The sequence below is a fragment of the Delphinapterus leucas genome, chromosome 10 (genome assembly GCF_059928025.1).
Source record: "Delphinapterus leucas isolate spDelLeu-1000000601 "Yukka" chromosome 10, BTC_Dleu_Yukka2, whole genome shotgun sequence".
NCBI lineage: Eukaryota > Metazoa > Chordata > Mammalia > Artiodactyla > Monodontidae > Delphinapterus > Delphinapterus leucas.
Window position 1 is genome coordinate 99,452,230 of NC_143138.1, and position 20,499 is coordinate 99,472,728.

The following is a 20,499-nucleotide window of genomic DNA, read 5'->3' on the forward strand; positions in this document are numbered from 1 at the left end:
AGAAGCCACCGCAATGAGAAGCCCACGCACCGCAACGAAGAGTAGCCCCTACTCGCCGCAACTAGAGAAAGACCGCGCGCAGCAACAAAGACCCAACGCAGCCAAAAGTAAATAAAATAAATAAATTTATAAAACAACAACAACAACAAAGGCCTGGTTCACTGTCAACTCAGCACACGTGCAGGCTGACATCCTGGGTGGATCGGTCAGGCTCCTTCTCGTGTACTGAGTCGTGGAACTGAAGCTTCAGAGGGGACGGGCTCCAGACAGGGCCCGGTTTCTCCCTCCCTCAGCTCTTCCTTCCCGGGGGACCTAGTTTATCTGCAGGCTCTAAGCTTCTCTGCTTCTGTGGCAGTGAAATGGCTACTGCAGGTCCAGGTCGCACACTCTCACACGACAACATCTAGAGGAAGAGGAAGAGTCTTTTCCAGGAGTTTCCAGAAGAGACTTACTCAGGAGCCCGAGCAAGCATCCTCTTGGAAGTCCTTGGCTGTGTCCAGCTGCAGAAGGCAAGCCCATCGCTGTGACCAGTAAGTGCCTGCTCTGGGGGAGGAGGGCGTCAGACCCTCTAAGCCACATGGGTGGTAGGAGAAGATGGGGGTACATTCCCTCCTGAGTAGCCTCCTCCATACTTTGAACTGACTGGCTTAACCCTAGAGCATGTCAAGTCTGGACATTGTTCGGTTCTTAGATCCATGAAACTCCCTGCTGCATTTGGCGCTGTTGATCCTTGAAATTCTCTACTCTACAGGTTCCCCGACCTGGCTGTCAGCAAAGTACATCAAAGTGGAGAATTTTACACTACCCATGCCCAGGGGATTCAGATTTCACGGGTATGAGGTTGGGGCAGGGGACAGACATCTGCACGTTTACAAAACCTCATGGGTGACTTTGATGCAAGCAGCCCTGATGGAGAACCACTGCCCTAGGCTGCTGTGACATCACCCCTCCCGGTCCATTCATTCTCTCTGCAGGTATGTACTGAGTGTGCACTAGGTGTCAGGCACTCAGGTATGTGCCGAGCATATGGGGGCGAACAAGGCAGACAAGCTCACGTCGTTATGGAGCTTATGTCTTAATGGGGGATGGGAAAAGAGACAAATAATTACTTAGGTTCCAGAGATTTCAGATGGTGCTACGAGCTAGACAGGAAGTAACTCAGGATGAAGTGAGTAGGAATAAAAAGAGCTACCTGAGACAGGACGGTCGAGAGTGTCTGCCCTGCATGATTCACAGCGGCCGAGGCATGGAAGCAAACTAAGGGTCCATCGATGGATGAATGGATAAATGCACATATATACAATGGAATATTGTTCAGCCTTAAAAAAAAGAAGGAAATCCTGCCTTTTGTGCCAAGATGCATGAACCTAGAGGACACTGTGCTAAGTGAAATAAGCCAGACAAAGACAAATAATGTAGGATTCCAGTCACATGAGGAATCTGAAATCGTCAAACTCATAGAAGGAAAGAGTAGAGTGGTGGTAACCAGGGGCTGGTGAGGGAGACAATGAGGTGATGATCAAAGGGTACAGACTGCAGTTAGGCAAGATAGATCATTTCCGGTGACCTGTTATGCAGCCTAGTGCCTGGAGCTAACGGTATCATATGGCACGCCTAAAATTTGCTGAGAGGATAGATCTTATGTTCAGTGTGCTTACCACACACACACACACACACACACACACACACAATACTACTAACTAAGGGGGGTGGAGGAACCCAAAAATAATAATGGGGAGGTGATGGATACATTTATAGCCTTGATGGGGGATGGTTTCACAGGTGTATACTTATCCCCAAACCCACTGAGTTGTGTACATTAAATCCGCACAGCTTTTCTGCATGTCAATCATACCTCAATAAAGTGGTTTAATAAATGGCTGTCCTGGAAGGTGGGGAAGGTCAGAAGCACAGACCCAAGACAGGAACGAGCTTCGTGCGCCAGAGGAAAGAGGAAGGTCTGGTGCGCATCCAGGCAGAAGGGGCAGGAGGCAGGAGATCAAGGAGGCAGCAGTAGGGAGTTCACACTTACGCTCAAAGCAGCGGGAAGCCTCATATACTCCCCGTATTCTTGTGTGTCTCTGGGTTTTCTGAGAGCTGCTTTCTCTCCACCTGCCCCTTAAGCTTTGCTGTTCTCCCAGCTTCTCTCCCTGCCCCTTGTTTTTCTCATTCTACCCAGGGAGGTGGGGGGGATCTTGACTGCTCTCAGTTGGCCATCAAGACCTCTCCTGGGTCTCGTGCTCATGTATCAGATGCAGCTGGACCCCCCATCTAGCCCAGAGGCCCCTCAAACTTGTGCAAGGTCCTCGGTGGCCTCCCCTTCAATCGGCTCCAGCCCCGTATCTGCAGCAGGTAACAACGCTCCCTGCTACCCAGACAACCACCTAGAAACCAGAGTGTCCTCCTGAGTCCCTCCCTCTCTCTCACCTCCACAGCCAATTACCGATTTATTCTAACCTCATAAATATGTCTCAGATCTCTCTTTTCCTCACTATCCTGCCTAATGACAGTCCTAAACCAGAGGGCCACAGCTCTCCCTGGGCAGCTGCAGTCGCCCCGCATCGTCCCCCTCCCCTGGTCCTGTCCCCTCAACTACGCTCTTCGCTCTTCACTCTGAACTTGCTAAAGCGTAAGTCTGCAGGGGGTGAACCTGGAAAAATCCGAATTCCTCCCAGTGTGGTGGTGGGATCTACTTTTTCTCCCTCCCCCCACCCCCCAGCCCAGTTCTTCTTGACCTTGGCAGATGCCTAAGCCAGGATAACAAAAGGAAGCCTTGAGGATGGGATTCAAGGTAGAGGGAGAGACCCAGCATAACAACACAGAGACGCAAAGAGGGTCGCTATCTAGGTTTTGAGGACACAGGTGGGTCAAGGAGATGGGAAAAGGCATCTGGAAAGGACGAGCATGGGAGGACCCTGAGTGCTCTGGGTACCGTCAGGTGGGAACATTCAGCTTGAACCTGAAGAGAAGGACCACTTCGCGTGGCCCTGTGACCGATGTGCCCTCGCTGGCCAGCGCTACAGCTGCTGGATCCTGTGCCCTCCTCTCACTGTGAAGGGGTCACTGCCTCGCAGGATGCTCCGTGGCCCCCCTCCTCCCACACACCTCTCCCACCTCCTCTGTTACCTTCCTGGAAAGGACTCGGACCCTCCTGTGAGCCTCTGCGGCTCTTGCTTCTCCCATGCGCTGTTCTCATGCCTGCAATGACTTCACCCCTGCCCATCTCCTGGCTATGCTCCGCTCATCCTTACGACTGCCATTCCATGTCTGAGTATTACGTAAGGGGGAGGAAAGCCATGTTTGCACATCACACAGTCCCGGATTAGAGCTCCAGCTACACTGTTTACTCAGTGTGAGACCTTAGCAAGCATTTTGTCTGTCTTATTACCAGGAAACTAGACAAACCCTTCCTTGTGGGTCCTTCTGAGGCTCAAATGCACTTATTTAAAGTGCCTGGCACATAGTAGGTGCTCAATAAATGTTAGCACTCTTTCTTGCCCTCGAGGCACTCAATAAATGTTGGTCCTAATTCTAGAGTCACCGAACAGCTAGTCTGTGGGATGCTACCTGCAGTGTCTGATAGCACTGCCTTTCCCTTCCTCCTTGACCTCCCTTTACAGGTTAACATGTGTGCAATTTTCATTTATTATGTATTGGAAATGATGTATTTTCCATGCAGAGTAACAGACAGGAGCTATCACTTACTAGGTGTCTACTCTGTGTCTGACCTTCACCAGGTGTTTTCTAGACAGTCCCTCAGTTAATATTCACAATGACTGCTGGGGGTCAGTAGTATTAATCTCTATCCTACTCTGACCAAGTTGAGGCTCTAAGTTAAATAACTTCCCTGAAGTTACACAGTCAGTAATTGAGAGAGTCAAGATAGAAAGCCAGTCTTCTGGAGTCCAAAGCCCGTATCCTTATAAATAGACCACATTTCCTCTCATGAAAATTACAATATAACAATAATAGTAATAGAAATAGTTAGCACTTAGTGATTACCTATTTCCTGGGAATTATTATTATAACTCTGAACATGTATTAATTTAATTAACTTCTGCAAACACCCTATGAACAATTATTATCCAGTTTTTCAGAGAACTGAAGCATAGGAGATGAAATGACTTGTCCAGACCGTGAGCAGAATCTATCTGTATATATAAATGCGGAACACTGCACTCTTCAATTTATCTTTTTTCTTCAAGAAGCATAAGACCCACAATCAAATGAGAGAGGGAATAAGTGGGTAAGTTTTACACACCTTGTTGTTAGCTGTTATGCCGAAATTCAGGGGAGGGGCAATACTGACTGTGCTCAGGGTTTGAAAGCCTGTGTACAGAGGCACTCTTTTCCTGGAACTCTGCATGTGCAGTGGAGGCCACCACCACAGAAGGGCGGGCTAGATCCTGAGGGTCACGAGGAGGGCAAAGGAACCGGGAGATGAAGTTTGTCACCCATCCCTGGAGACCTACAGAGTCAGAAGCCGTACAAAGATGATGAGCAGCCCAAGAGAGCAAGGACTCTTCCAACCAGCAAACAGAGCGGACAACTTGCACAGTCCCTCGGGAGTGTGTCACCATGATATCACCTTGTTTATTCCCCTCGTGGGAATCGGGCCCCACTGGGGCTTGATTAACCGCCAACCGCAGAGAGCAAACTGACAATGCTTTTAAACTGACTCTTCAGACCGTCAGTAGCTCCCCAGCTAGAAGTCACTCAGAAGTAAATCACAGGGTTGTTTAATCTTTGCTCTGCTTCTGCGATTTAGCAGCAATTCTGTGTCACTTCCCTTCAATCACTTGGCGTGTCACCACTTCTTCAGTGCGGCGTGAAAATTATCCATGCAGACAAACATGTATTCATGGAGAGCTTCACGCCCATTCACCGAGAAGGTGTGCAGGAGATGATGGTGAATAAGGATGGGACAGTCCCTGTGGGCTAGGAACTGAGTCAAGGTGGGAAGGGGGACATTTAAGGAACAGAGTTGTATTAGGAGTTTTTAAAGGAGGTGAACAGAGAGCCCTGGGCGTCCACAACACAGGTCCCAACTCAGTCTTGGGAGGACAGAGGATGCTTCCCTGCAGAGTCGATGTCTAACTGAGGCTGGGGGTAGAGAAGGAGCGAGGCAGGTAAAAGAAGGGAAGAACAGCATGTACGAAGGCAGGAGACAGCACGTCCAAGGAACGGAGACAATTCCAGTTGCCTGAAGGGTAGAGAGCCAGAAGGAGGGCGCTGCAAGGCAAAGAGGACACCAGGTCACAACAGATTGTACAGGACTCCGTAGGCCAGGTTAAGGCGTGAATGGTTTCAGTGCTTTTTGTTTTTTAAGGGTGATGAAGACATTCAAGGGTTTTAAGCATCCCACCGTCTCGGCAGCGTGGGATGGACAGAAGGGAGAAGAGGGCAGGCAGGTGAGAAGGCACTGCGGCCGTGGAGGTGGGAAACCGAGGTGTCTCGGGCTGGGATGGAGGTGGTGGGAGTGGAGAGGAGTGAATGGTTTGAGAGAGATTTAAGAGTGAGGATTAGCAAGATTTGGTGAGATTACAGAGTGTAATGATGGAACAGCAACTACTTTTCATCTTTCTCATAAAAGATATCCATCAGGGATTCACCAACCTGTGCTTGCTATTATCTATTTTTTTTAAATTTTATTATTAATTAATTAATTAATTTTATTTTTGGCTGCGTTGGGCCTTCGTTGCTGCGCGTGGTCTTTCTCTAGTTGAGGTGAGCGGGGGCTACTCTTCGCTGCGGTGAGCAGGCTTCTCATTGCGTTGGCTTCTCTTGTTGCGGAGCACGGGCTCTAGGCGCATGGGCTTCAGTAGTTGTGGCTCACGGGCTCAGTAGTTGTGGCTCGTGGGCTCTAGAGCACAGGCTCAGTAGTTGTGGCGCACCGGCTTAGTTGCTCCATGTTATGTGGTATCTTCCTGGACCAGGACTCAAACCCGTGTCCCCTGCATTGGCAGGCAGATTCTTAACCACTGCGCCACCAGGGAAGTCCCTGTGCTTGGTATTAATCAGCTCCGGTCTGTACTATTCAGGGAAAGGACTAATTGCCCGTTTGGGAACCTATGGGTTGATCAACGGGGCTTCCATTCTTTGGGCCAACACTTATTAGGCATCTTTCAGTGCCAAACACTGTGCTAGGCACCAGAAATACAAACAAAAATGTGACATAGTCTCTATTTTGAAGTGGAAAGAGCATTGGAACAGGCAGACATGGGTTCAAATTCCCGCCTCACCACCTCCTGGGCTCCAGGGAAAATTTGAAGTCCTTTATCCTTTGGGAGCTTCAGTTTGTAACACGGGGATCAAAACTCCCAACTTCCAGAGTTGGTGTGGAGATTAATGAGAAGTGTATAGAAAGCAAGGGCAGTGTGTGACTCAGTAAATGTTCACTCCCACCACCCCAGCCCAGCTCTTCCTCTCTCCAGGATTAAGTAGCTAGACTAAAACCAAATTCTATAAATCAGGTTTAAGAAAACATTCCTCAGTCGAAAACCCACAAGTTGATGGACCTAATAATATTTCCATAACACACAACTGCAGTCATTCTGGATGGGCGAGTTGCTGCCCTCCCAGGAAGCGTTCCGAAGTAAAGAAATATATGTTCTTTGGCTCTGTGTCTTAGCATTGATTTTCCTTATAGACTTTGGGATTCTGCTTTGCATGCTCATCCTGAGGCCGCATTTCCCCTCCTGACCCCACCCCCACCCCCGGCCCGGTCTCTCTGCTTTTCTCCTTCCTTCTTCCCTGTCCAGGTTTCTGGTGGCCTCCATCCAGCCCCTCGGGCTCCTAGTCCAGAATCAAGTGTCACGTTGGTGCCTTGGGTGTCCATATTGGGCTCTCCACCCACACAGGGGAAATGCCAATCCAAGCACAAGTCACTGAAAAGGCTGCCCAGGTCTTGGCCTCCCTGTCTCCCAGGGAGCATACCTTCACAAGCCACACGTCCAGAGAGCTGTGGATTTCTTAGCCTCCTTTCCTGGGTGTATGTGTGTGTGCACGTGTGTGTGTGCACGTATGTGAACAAAGAGGACATCCTTCCCCAGGGAGCTTGAGCCTGGCCCTTCCCCTTGCTTGGTGCCCCTGCCTCTCCTGTCACTACACAAAAGGCCGATTCCTGGTGACCTCTGCCCGCTTTCCCACCCAGAGCCCTGCTGGCCCATTTATCACTCGCTGTGTTCCATTTATGCTGCACAGAGATATTTATTATGTCTTTTAGTGTGGCTATGTTTTTTCTCTCTCTTTTCACACTTTTTCTGTCATTTCATATATTTGGAGCAGCGGAAAGCCTCAAAGCATGACCTGACGACACCACCTCAAGCAGAAGCTTCCCAGGTCCTCTCCACACACTTCTGTTAGCCCGCTAGCTACCTGGTACTAAAAGTGTTTACACGGCTGACTCCACAGCTCGCCCAAAGCCATAGGTCAAGTAGCAGGGCCAGGATTTGAACTTCAGTCTACTGACTCCAAGGCCTCTTGTCTAGAACACTGAGGAATAAACAACTGGCACAAAACAGGTGCTCAGTTGATGTTTGTTGAGTGACTTAATGTTAGACTCCCATTGCTATCTTGTAGATTTATCATAATCCTCCTTTGTTTTTTTCTTCCCTAAGCTAACACTGTATCCCTCTCCTTAGAAATGCAAGGTCAGTGAACACCTAATTCTTACCTATCCTGCCCTTCCCATGCACAGAGCAAACATTACAATCAGTGAGACTCTCTCTTATTGCCCAGACCTTGATGCATGACCCCTCCTTACCCAGCACTTCAGACACTCACTATTAGTTGATGAGCATTTGACCTCCCACAGGAGACACAAATTTTTGATTTATCAACTGAAGTTCCTAAATCTCTTGAAAAACAAAACAGGGAAATTTTATAAATTAGTTTCATGCAGTGGTCTCCTTCTATTGTCCTGGAATTTTTACTTCACACTCTAATTTTGGCCTAAAACCTGAAAAACAAACACATTTAGAAATAATACAATTCTGTGGTCCTGGTTATCTGTAAACAGCCCACAACTGAGAACATTTGCTATAACTTCTCATAATGTTGCTTATATTTGAATAAGGTTCAATTTCTCTTACTTAGTTTCACACCAAACCAGTGAGGTGGGTATTGTTCATTTTTTACCAATGAGGAAAATGAAGCTCAGAGAGGTTAAGCGACTTGGCTAAAGTTGCACAGTAGGTAAGTGGCAGAACCTGTAACACAACCCAGATCTTTTCATATCTAACCTTTGTATTGCCTAGTATATCAGTGCATTTCTACTGTTCTATTGTTTTTCTAAAACAATACTTTTCAAGTGCCAGAAACATGAATATGACCTTCATAATCATTTTTGTTTCAACATTATCTTTGACTAATAGGATAAAACATTCACAGAATCACTGATTTTTATCTGTTAAAGATCTCTTTTTGTGTTTTGTATTGTTTTGTTTAGCTTTATCATTGTTTGCCTTTTACATTTTATACGTATGGTACTGTGAGTGCCAGAGCTGCTGTTCTGCGTCCTCAGTGCTCAGTGAGGTGCCAGCCCCTGACACATGTTTTCAGAGCTGTCCCAAACAGTAATCCCAAAGGTGACACAACCTTAAAGCTCAGGCTTGGCAGGGAGGTCCCAAGGCACATAGTCTTACTTTTTTCAATAAAGATGACTGAGTAAATGTATAACCACATTTGATTTAAGTTCTACGCAAGCCTTTTCATAGGTCAGACACCACAAATCGCACAGATTTTTTAAAATAACTTTTAAAAAACAGGTATCCTGTGTTTTAGCAAGGAAAATACAGTCATTGTCAGATCACGATTTGTATGAAATGCTTTGTGACTCAATCAACTACCAGCTGACCTCAGGATGCAAACCTTAGCTGGCTCTACACCTCCTGTGCTTTTCCCACACTGTTTTTGTAGCTTTCATTTAAAATAATGTTAGCTGGAGCCTCCACTATAACCAGGTCATTGTTCTTCTGCTTCAACTGTTCCTCCAGCAGAGCTGACAATAGAAGCCGTCACTCTGGCTCTGCTTAAGTACAAAGCCATTGTCAAGTGGACCCAAGGACCTCCTGGGCTCAAGGCTTTTATCATCAGCCCCAGTGACCTACAAATATCCATCAGGGTCAACAGTGAGTAAATCACTGTCCTGTGTAACATCATCATCATAATAACTTCCTTACTATGGGGCATGTAATCTACTGAGCCTTTTATATGAATTAGTTATTCATGTAATTTTAACCTTCACAACACCTCTATGGAGTAGATACTGCAATTTTCTTTACACAGATAATGAAATCATTAAGCTAAGTGAAAGAAGCCAATCACAAAAGGCCACATAGCATATGATTGCATTTTAAAATTATTTGTTCTAGTTTGTGCTATAGTTTTGCAAGGTGCTACCACTGAGAGAAACTGGATAAAAGGCACATGGATCTCTCTCTTTTATTTGTTACAACTGCATGGAATTTACAGTGATCTAAAAATACAAAATATAATTTAAAAACATACTCAATCTCTTTCCTGTTCCTCTCCTCCCAAGATAAGAATTTTTCCAGGAGCAGCATGTCCCTGCTCTTTAAATGATGTTGCTATTTGGTGGCATCCTTTGCTTTTGGAAACCACAGGCCCAATTCACTGACACTATGAATTTTTCAAGAGCTGACCAAAGTGTTGGATGCACCAAAAATGTTTATTGACTCCAAAAGGTGAAAAGAAAACCACAGAATCACTGACAAATGTTTACATGTCTACAAACTATGATCCTACATCAAACAGTCGGCTGTAACTCAACTCAGCTCATATACTTCTGTGTGTGTGCATGCATGCACGTGTGTGTGCGCATGCGTGCATGTGTGTGTGTGCATGCGTGCATGTGTGTGTGTATCATACATACTTAATATTTAATGTGGTGTTTCATGAGAATTTGAAACCCAGAGGTGACCTGGTTTGGAATCCTGTCTTTACCTCTTATAGCTCTGTGGCTTTGGATACGTTTCTTAACTTCTTCGAGTCTCGATTTCAAAAGACCTCGAATAGCCAAAACAATCTTGAGAAAGAACAACATAGCTGGAGGAATCAAGCTTCCTGACTTCAGACTATATTACAAAGCTACAGTGATCAAAACAGTATGGCATTGGCACAGAAACAGACATATAGATCAATGGAACAGGATAAGAAACCCATAAATAAACCCACACAGTTATGGTCAATTAATCTATGACAAAGGAGGCAAGAATATTCAATGGAGAAAAGACAATCTCTTCGGTAAGTGATGCTGGAAAAACTGGACAGCTACATATAAAAGAATGAAACTAGAACATTCTCTAATGCCATATACAAAAATAAACTCAAAATGGATTAAAGACCGAAAAGTAAGACCAGAAACCATAAAACCCCTAAAGGAAAACACAGGCAGAACACTCTTTGACATAAATCATGGCAATATTTTTTTTGGATCCGTCTCCTAAAGCAAAGGAAACAAAAGCAAAAATAAGCAAATGGTACCTAATTAAACTTAAAAACCTTTGTACAGCAAAGGAAACCATCCACAAAATGAAAAGACACTCTACAGAATGGAAGAAAATGTTTGCAAATGATATGACTGATAAGGGGTTAACATCCAAAATATATACACAGCTCATACAACTCAACATCAAAAAAACAAACAACCTGATTAAAAAATGGGCAGAAGATCTGAATAGACATTTTTCCAAAGAGGAGATGCAGATGCCCAACAGACACATAAAAAGATGCTCAACATCACTAATCACCAGGAAAATGCAAATCAAAACCACAGTGAGAGGGCTTCCCTGGTGGCGCACTGGTTGAGAGTCCACCTGCCGATGCAGGGGACACGGGTTCGTGCCCTGGTCCGGGAAGATCCCACATGCCGCAGAGTGGCTGGGCCCATGAGCCATGGCCGCTGAGCCTGCACGTCCAGAGCCTGTGCTCCGCAACGAGAGAGGCCACAACAGTGAGAGGCCCATGTACTGCAAAAAGCAACAATAACAACAACAACAACAACAAACACAGTGAGAGATCACCACACATCAGCCAGAATAGTTATCATCAAAAAGAACACAAACAACAAATATTGACGAGGATGTTGAGAAAAGGGAACCCTCATACACTATTGGAGGGACAGTAAATCAGTGCAGTCACTGTGGAAACAGTATGAATGTTACTCAGAAAACTAAAAATAGAACTACCCAGTAATTCCACTCCTGGGTATATATCTGAAGAAAACAAAAATGCTAAATCGAAAAGATACATGTACCTGAAAATGGAAAATAGAGCTACCATATGACCCAGCAATCCCACTCCTGGGCATATATCCGAAGAAAAACTTGGTTCAAAAGGATACATGCACCCCAATGTTCACTGCAGCATTATTTACAATTGCCAAGATATGGAAGCAACCTAAGTGTCCATCAACAGATGAATGCATAAAGAAGATGTGATACACACACACACACACACACACACACACACACACGCAATGGAACATTACTCAGCCATAAGAAAGAGTGAAATCCTGCCACTTGCAAGAGCATGGATGGACTTGGAGGGTATTATGCTAAGTGAAATAAGTCAGACAGAGAAAGACAAATACTGTATGATATCCCTTAATCTAAAAAATACAAATGAATATAATAAAAAAGAAACAGACTCACAGATATAGAGAACAAATTAGCAGTTACTAGTGAGGAGAGGGAAGTGGGGAGGGGCAACATGGGTGTAGGGGATTCAGAGGTACAAACTACTATGTATAAAATTAAGGACTTCCCTGGCGGTCCACTGGTTAGGACTCCACGCTCCCACTCCAGGGGGCGCAGGTTCGATCCCTGGTTGGGGAACTACAATCCTACATGTTATGCAGCACGGCCAAAAGATAAAAATAAAATAAAATTAGCTACAATGATATATTGTACAATAGAGGGAATACAGCCAATGTTTTATAATAACTATAAATGGAGCATAACCTTTAAAATTGTGAATCACTATATTGTACACTTGAAATTAAATAATACTGTACATCAACTACAGTACAATGAAAAAAATTGTAGTACAATTTGGATATTGAATTGATAGAATTCACCAATTTTAGCTCTATTTAATGTAGAGTACTTAAAACACACACACACACTCACAAGGCAGTTATAATCCACCACCATGAAATAAGCCCATTTGAAGTGTATAGTGCAATTACTTTAGTATATTCGCAAAGCGGTACAACTATCACCACTATGATTCCAGAACCTTTTTATCAAAACCCAAAAAGAAATTCCCGGCCCATTAGCAGTAACTGCTCATCTCTTCCCCCACCTCCATCCCCACTAAACCTAGGCCACCACTAATCAACTTTCTGTCTCTGTGGATCTGCCTATTCTGGACATTTCATATAAATGCAGTCATACGCTATGTGGCCTTTTGTGATTGGCTTCTTTCACTTAGCTTAATGTTTCAAGGGTCATCCATCTCACAGAACACATTAGAATTTCATTCCTTTTTAAGGCTGAATAATATTTCATTGCACTGGATACAAATTGTATTTATCCATTTATCAGTCGATGGACATTTATGTCATTTCTACTTCTTTGCTATTATGAGTCATGCTGCTGGGAATACTGCTGTGTGTGTTTTTGTGTGGAGGCACATTTACTGGGTCATTTGGTAACTCGATGGAACTGCCAAACTGTTTTCTACAGCATCTGTATCATGTTTCACTCCCACCAGCAGTGTACGAGGCTTCTAATTACTCCACATTCTCACCAACGCTTATCTGTCTTTTTGATTATGGCCATCCTAGTGGGTGTGAAGTATCTCATTGTAGTTTTGATTTGCATTTTCTTAATGAATAATAATACCGAGCATCTTTTAATGTGCTCGTTGGCCATTTGTATATCTTTGGGTAGAGATAGACTACTTTTAAAAGTCCTGAAGGTACTTGATGATAAAGGGAATGTAACAATGTGTTTACTGCATTTTGATGTTGGAATAGAAGAAAAAAAATATGTATTTACACTCACTATTAAGACATTTTCTGAGCACCTATGATATTCCAGCTACCAGGAGGTACAGAGATAAGAAAAAAACCTACCGTCAATCATGAGAGGTGGCACGGATAAGATGTTGTAGTCAGGTTCCTGGCACTTTTATAAAGGTCTGCTTCTGACTTAACATATCATCCAGATGATTCATTTTCATCCCTGGCAGGGGCAGAAAGCCAATGAGACAAGGTCCCTGATCTCTAGTAGCTCACTGTCTAGTGGGGGAGACAAGCACAGAAAGACACCACTGCCATCCCATATGGTCAAGACAATGGCAGTTGTCTGTCCAAAGAGGCATGGGAGCACCGAGCAGGGAGCAATTAATTCGGCCAAGCATCTAGGAAGGGTGCATAGGGGAGATGACATTTGAATTTGGTGTTAAAGGATGTCTAGAGGCTTGGCAGATGGAGAAAGCGGAACGGTGTTCTAGGCTGGACAAAGGCATGACAGCAGGGCTGATCGTGAGCAGAGGCGGAGGGTGCAAAGTCGAGATGGAAGGGAGCGAGGGCCGGGCTGTGTAGAGCCGCGCGAAGGAGCTTCTGTCTACACAGTGTAAATTTGGAGATGTTTTTAAAGCAGAAGAATGGTGTGATTGAATCTGAGGCTTAAGTGATCAGTGTGGGGCAGCCAGGTAAATGATTTAAGAGGTTGGCAAACTCTCTAAAGGGTCAAATAGTAAACATTTTTTGCCTTGCCAAAATATGATCTTCATCCCAGCTTCTCAGCTCCACTATTGTAGCGTGAACGCAGCCATAGACAATACTTACATGTATAAGGCTGGCTGTGTCCAAATACAGCTCATTTACAAAACAAGGCAGAGTCTATTTGTCTGGTTTACTGACTGCTAGATTAGGCCAAGGGAAGAATGAAAGCAAGTAGGCCCCTGACTATCCAGAAGTTCTCTTATTGGTGGTGAAAATCAAAACCAAAGGAGGGAAGTTTTTGTTTTAATAGATCTTTATTGGAGTATAATTGCTTCACAATACTGTGTTAGTTTCTGTTGCACAACAAAGAGAATCAGCCATATGCATACACATCTCCCCATATCCCCTCCCTCTTGAGCCTCCCTCCCACCCTCCCTATCCCACCCCTCTAGGTGGTCACAAAGCACTGAGCTGATCTCCCTGTGCCATGTGGCTGCTTCCCACCAGCTATCTATTTTACATTCGGTAGTGTATATATGTCGACGCTACTCTCACTTCGCCCCAGCTTTGCTCTCCCACCCCATGTTCTCAAGTCCATTCTCTACATTTACCTCTTTATTCCTGCCCTCTAGCTAGGTTTATCAGTACCTTTTTTTTTTTAGATTCCATATATATGTGTTAGCATACGGTATTTGTTTTTCTCTTTCTGACTTACTTCACTCTGTATGACAGTCTCTAGGTCCATCCACCTCACTACAAACAACTCAATTTCATTTCTTTTTATGGCTGAGTAATATTCCATTGTATATATGTACCACATCTTCTTTATTCATTCATCTGTTGATGGACATTTAGGTTGGTTCCTTGTCCTGGCTATTGTAAATAGTGTTGCAATGAACATTGGGGTGCATGTCTCTCTTTTTTCTTTTTTTTTGCGGTACGCGGGCCTCTCACTGCTATGGCCTCTCCCGTTGCAGGTCACAGGCTCCAGATGCGCAGGCTCAGCGGCCATGGCTCACGGGCCTAGCCGCTCCGCGGCATGTGGGATCTTCCCGGACCGGGGCATGAACCTGTGTCCCCTGCATTGGCAGGCGGACTCTCAACCACTGCACCACCAGGGAAGCCCTGCATGTCTCTTTTTGAATTATGGTTTTCTCAGGGTATATGCCCAGTAGTGGGATTGCTCAGTCATATGGTAGTTCTATTTTAAGTTTTTTAAGGAACTTCCATTCTGTTTTCCATAGTGGTTTTATCAATGTACATTCCCACCAACAGTGTAGGAGGGTTCCCTTTTCACCACACCCTTCCCAGCATTTACTGTTTCTAGCTTTTTTGATAATGGCCATTCTGACTGGCGTGAGGTGATACCTCACTGTAGTTTTGATGTGCATTTCTCTAATAATTACTGATGTTGAGCATCTTTTCATGTTCCTCTTGGCCATGTGTATGTCTTCCTTGGTGAAATGTCTACTTAGGTCTTCTGCCCATTTTTTAACTGGATTGTTTGTTTTTTTGATATTGAGCTCCATGAGCTGTTTGTATGTTTTGGAGATTAATCCTTTGTCTGTTGTTTCATTTGCAAATATTTTCTCCAATTCTGAGTGTTGTCTTTTTGTCTTGTTTATGGTTTCCTTTGCTGTGCAAAAGCTTTTAAGTTTAATTAAGTCCCATTTGTTTATTTTTGTTTTTATTTCTGTTACCTAGGAGGTGGGTCAAAAAAGATCTTGCTGTGGTTTATGTCAAACAGTGTTCTTCCTCTGTTTTCCTCTAAAAGTTTTATAGTCTCTGGTCTTACATTTAAGTCTTTAATCCATTTGGAGTTTATTTTTGGTTATGATGTTAGGTGTTCTAATTTTATTCTTTTACATGTAGCTGTCCAGTTTTCCCAGCACCACTTATTGAACAGACTGTCTTTTCTCCATTGTATATGCTTACCTCCTTTGTCATAAATTAGTGGACCATAGATGGGTGGGTTTATCTCTGGGCATTCTATCCTGTACCATTGATCTATATTTCTGTTTGTGCCAGTACCATACTGTCTTGATTACTGTATCTTTGTGGTATAGTTTGAAGTCAGGGAGCCTGATTCCTCCAACTCCATTTTTCTTTCTTAAGATTGCTTTGGCTATTCGGGTCTTTTGTGTTTCCATATGAATTGTAAGATTTTTTCTTCTAATTCTGTGAAGAATGCCATTGGTACTTTGATAGGAATTGCACTGAATCTGTAGACTGCTTTGGGTAGTATAGTCATTTTCACAATATTGATTCTTCCAATCCAAGAACATGGTGTATATCTCCAACTGTTTATGTCATCTTTGATTTCTTTCATCAGCATTTTATAGTTTTCTGAGTACAAGTCTTTCACCTCCTTAGGCAGGTTTATTCCTAGGTATTTTATTCTTTTTGTTGCAATAGTAAATGGGGGCTTCCCTGGTGGTGCAGTCGTTGAGAGTCCGCCTGCCGATGCAGGGGACACGGGTTCACGCCCTGGTTTGGGAAGATCCCACATGCCGCGGAGCGGCTGGGCCCGTGCACCATGGCCGCTGAGCCTACGTGTCCAGAGCCTGTGCTCCACAGCGGGAGAGGCCACAACAGTGAGAGGCCCGCGTACCGCAAAAAAAAAAAAAAAAAAAAAGTAAATGGAATTGTTTCCGTAATTTCTCTGTTTTTTTGTTGTTGGTGTATAGGAATGCCAGAGATTTCTGTGCATTAATTTTGTATCCTGCAATCTTACCAAATTCATTGATTAGTTCTAGTAATTTTCTGGTGGCATCTTTAGGATTTTCTATGTATAGTAACATGTCATCGGCAAACAGTGACAGTTTTACTTCTTCTTTTCAATTTGTATTCCTTTTATTTCTTTTTCTTCTCTGATTGCTGTGGCTAGGACTTCCAAAACTATGTTGAATAAGAGTGGTGAGAGTGGACATCCTTTTCTTTTTCCTGATCCTAGTGGAAATGCTTTCAGTTTTTCACCATTGAGTATGATGCTTGCTGTGGGTTTGTCGTATATGGCCTTTATTATGTTGAGGTAGGTTCCCTCTATGCCCATTTTCTGGAGAGTTTTTATCATAAATGGGTGTTCAATTTTGTCAAAAGCTTTTTCTGCATCTATTGAGATGATCATATGGTTTTTATTCCTTAATTTGTTAATGTGGTGTTTCACATTGATTGATTTGCGTATATTGCAGAATCCTTGCATCCCTGGGATAAATCCCACTTGATCATCTTGTATGATCATTTTAATGTGCTGTTGGATTCTGTTTGCTAGTATTTTGTTCAGCATTTTTGCATCTATGTTCATCAGTGATATTGATCTACAATTTTCTTTTTTTGTGGTACCTTTTTCTGGTTTTGTTATCAGGGTGATGGTGGCTTCACAGAATGAATTTGGGAGTGTTTCTCCCTCTGCAATTTTTTGGAAGAGTTTGAGAAGGATTGGTGTTAGCTCTTCTCTAAATGTTTGATAGAATTCACCTGTGAAGTCATCTGGTCCTGGACTTTTGTTTGTTGGAAGATTTTAAATTTTGGTTTCAATTTCATTACTTGGGATAGGTCTGTTTATATTTTCTAATTCTTTCTGGTTCGGTCTTGGAAAATTGTGCCTTTCCAAGAATTTGTCAATTTCTTTGTGGTTGTCCATTTTATTGGCGTATAGTTGTTTGTAGTAGTCTCTTCTAATCCTTTGGATTTCTGCAGTGTCAGCTGTGATTTCTCCTTCTTCATTTCCAGTTTTATTGATTTCAATCCTCTCCCTTTTTTTCCTTGATGAGTCTGGCTAAAGGTTTATGAATTTTGTTTATCTTCTCAAAGAAGAAGCTTTTAGTTTTATTGATCTTTGCTATTGTTTTCTTCATTTCTATTTCATTTATTTGTGCTCTGATCTTTGATTTATTTCCTTCTACTGACTTTGGGTTTTCTTTGTTCTTCTTTCTCCACCTGTTTTAAGTGTAGGGTTAGACTGAGATTTTTCTTGTTTCTTGAGGTGAGACTGATTGCTATAAACTTCCCTCTTAGAACTGCTTTTGCTGCATCCCATAGGTTTTGGGTCTTCGTGTTTTCATTGTCATTTGTTTCTATGTATTTTTTTATTTCTTCTTTGATTTCTTCAGTGATCTCTTGGTTATTTAGTAGCGGACTGTTTAGCCTCCAGGTATTTGTGTTTTTTACAGTTGTTTCCTGTAATTGATTTCCAATCTCATAGCATTGTGGTCAGAAGAGATGCTTGATATGATTTCAATTTTCTTAAATTTTAAGAGGCTTGACTGTGACCCAAGATGTGATCTATCCTGGAGAATGTTCCATGTGCACTTGAGAAGAAAGTGTATTCTGCCACTTTTGGGTGGAATGTTCTATAAATACTAATTAGATGTATCTGGTCTACTGTGTCATGTAAAGCTTGTGTTTCCTTACTTACTTTCTGTTTGGATGATCTGTCCATTGGTGTAAGTGGGATGTTAAAGTCCCCTACTATTATTGTGTTACTGTCGATTTCTCCTTTCATGGCTGTTAGCATTTGCCTTATGTATTGAGGTGCTCCTATGTTGGGTGCTTATTTATAATTGTTATATCTTCTTCTTGGATTGATCCTTTGATCATTGTGTAGTGTCCTTCCTTATCTCTTGTAACAGTCTTTATTTTAAAGTCTATTTTATCTGGTATAAGTATTGCTACTCCAGCTTTCTTTTGATTTCCATTTGCATGGAATATCTTTTTCCATCCCTTTACTTTCAGTCTGTATTGTCCCTAGGTCTGAAGTGGGTCTCTTGTAGACAGCATCTATATGGGTTTTGTTTTTGTATCCATTCAGCCAGTCTGTGTCTTTTGGTTTGGGCATTTAATCCATTTCCATTCAAGGTTATTATCAATATGTATGTTCCTATTACCATTTTCTTAATAGTTTTGGGTTTGTTTTTGTGGGTTTTTTTCTTCTCTTGTGTTTCCCACTGGTTTGGTGGTGCTAAATTCTCTCAGCTTTTGTCTGTCTGAAAAGCTTTTGACTTCTCCATCGAATCTGAATGAGATCCTTGCTGGGTAGAGTAATCTTGGTTGTAGGTTTTTCTCTTTCATCACTTTAAGTGTATCCTGCCACTCCCTTCTGGCCTGCAGAGTTTCCACTGAAAACTCAGCTGATAACATTATGGGGATTCCTCTGCATGTTATTTTTTGGTTTTCCACAAGGGAAGTTTTAGTTGAGGCAGATGCTACCTTCAGAGTGCCAGAAGAGTCATGTCCTCAACATGGGCTGGGCTGGAGAGTGGAACTCTGCTTCCCAGCTCCATCCAACCCTCAGCCAGCATTTTATACGAGGCAAGGCAGAACTCCGAGGCTCTGCCAAAGCACACCATTCCTTCAGGCCACTGGAGTTCTCTGCCAGCCCCTGTGTTAGCCACATGGGAGATATGGAGCCTAAATCAGGCACCATCCTGCCAAGGAACCACAGTCCGGGAAGAAGGAGCCTGGATAACAAGGTAGAAAGTCCTGGCAAAGCATAACTTGGTCTGGGACAGGAAGGCTTGATTCAAGGTCATTTAAAGAATTTGTTCAGGGCACCCCCTGGAACCCAGAGGTGGGATGCACAGGTGGTCCTGGACCAGAGCCGGGAGCTGCACAGTTGGAAGCAGGTGCCTGTTTATTTCAGTGTCTGCTGCAGGCTTTGCAAGCCGGCTTTCTACCTTGATGTGTGGAGGGCTCATCCATAAGCCTAGGGTGGAGACACAGAGAAAGTTTGTAAGTGGCCCTAAAACAATACGCAGGCTTTTCAAAAGTCCGTTTAAAAGGCTCGGCCTGCTGATGAAAACTGTCAAGCTTCTTTGCTCTTGGCCGGGATTAAGTCAACCTAGGCAGTAGCACTGGAATCGCACACTCACCAGCTTCTCTGATTGGCTGCTGGTGACATAATAGAAGTTCAGGAAGGTGATGGGCGGGCCAGGCGCGGCTGCTGAGCCGTGAACCTAAAAAAGGAACAGAATGGCGGGGGGAGGGAGCCACCAACCAACACATTTTAAAGCATCGGGTTCCTGTTTTAAATAATAAAGATGGTGTTCAAGATAGTGATAGTCCCTAAGGTGTACCTGGGTTCCTTTGTGTTGCTTCTGCCTCCCCCGTCCCAGGTGTCTCACTCTCTCTCTCCCTGGAGACTTGCAGGCAAGTGCCGACAGGTCCCCCTCCACTGCCAGTCCCCCTCTCTCTGCCCAAACCTGCTCTCTGCAGCCCGGAGGCGGGCAGCCCAGGCCGGCTGAGCCCCCGGGGCTTTCCCTGCTCCAGCATCCATGCTGGCAGCATCTCGAGCTGTGCCCTGGTGCTGGGGCAGGCAGCCTCCTTGACAAATTCTCCAACAGAGCAAAGCCACAGCGGGAGCAATGAACATGACGAGAAGCACGAACGTGTCGGCCTAGCCGGGAGAGGACTGTTTTCTTTAACACAACAGGGGCTGGGGCCGGGCTCACCTGGGGAGTCACTGCACATCCTCTGGCCTTAGCAGGCGACCAGAGAAGAGAACGCAGGCAAAACAGCCGGTGGCCTCAAGGGACAGTATGTGGGGAATTTTAGAAAGGCTCTGGGTTTGCAGAAGGGAACAGCACAACGTGGCAGGGAAGCCACTGAGGTTGGGATTCTACCCCTGATGTGCTGCAAACTTGCTGTGTGATTTTTGGGCTCTTCTCTGAGTCTCTGTTACCTCCCCTGTGGGATGCAGGATACAAACCAATCATCTCCAGGCCTTTTCCATCTCAGGCTTATGGAACACTGGTGTTCCAGGGGCAAAACGAGGTGTTCCCACACCAAGAGTATTAACAATGCCT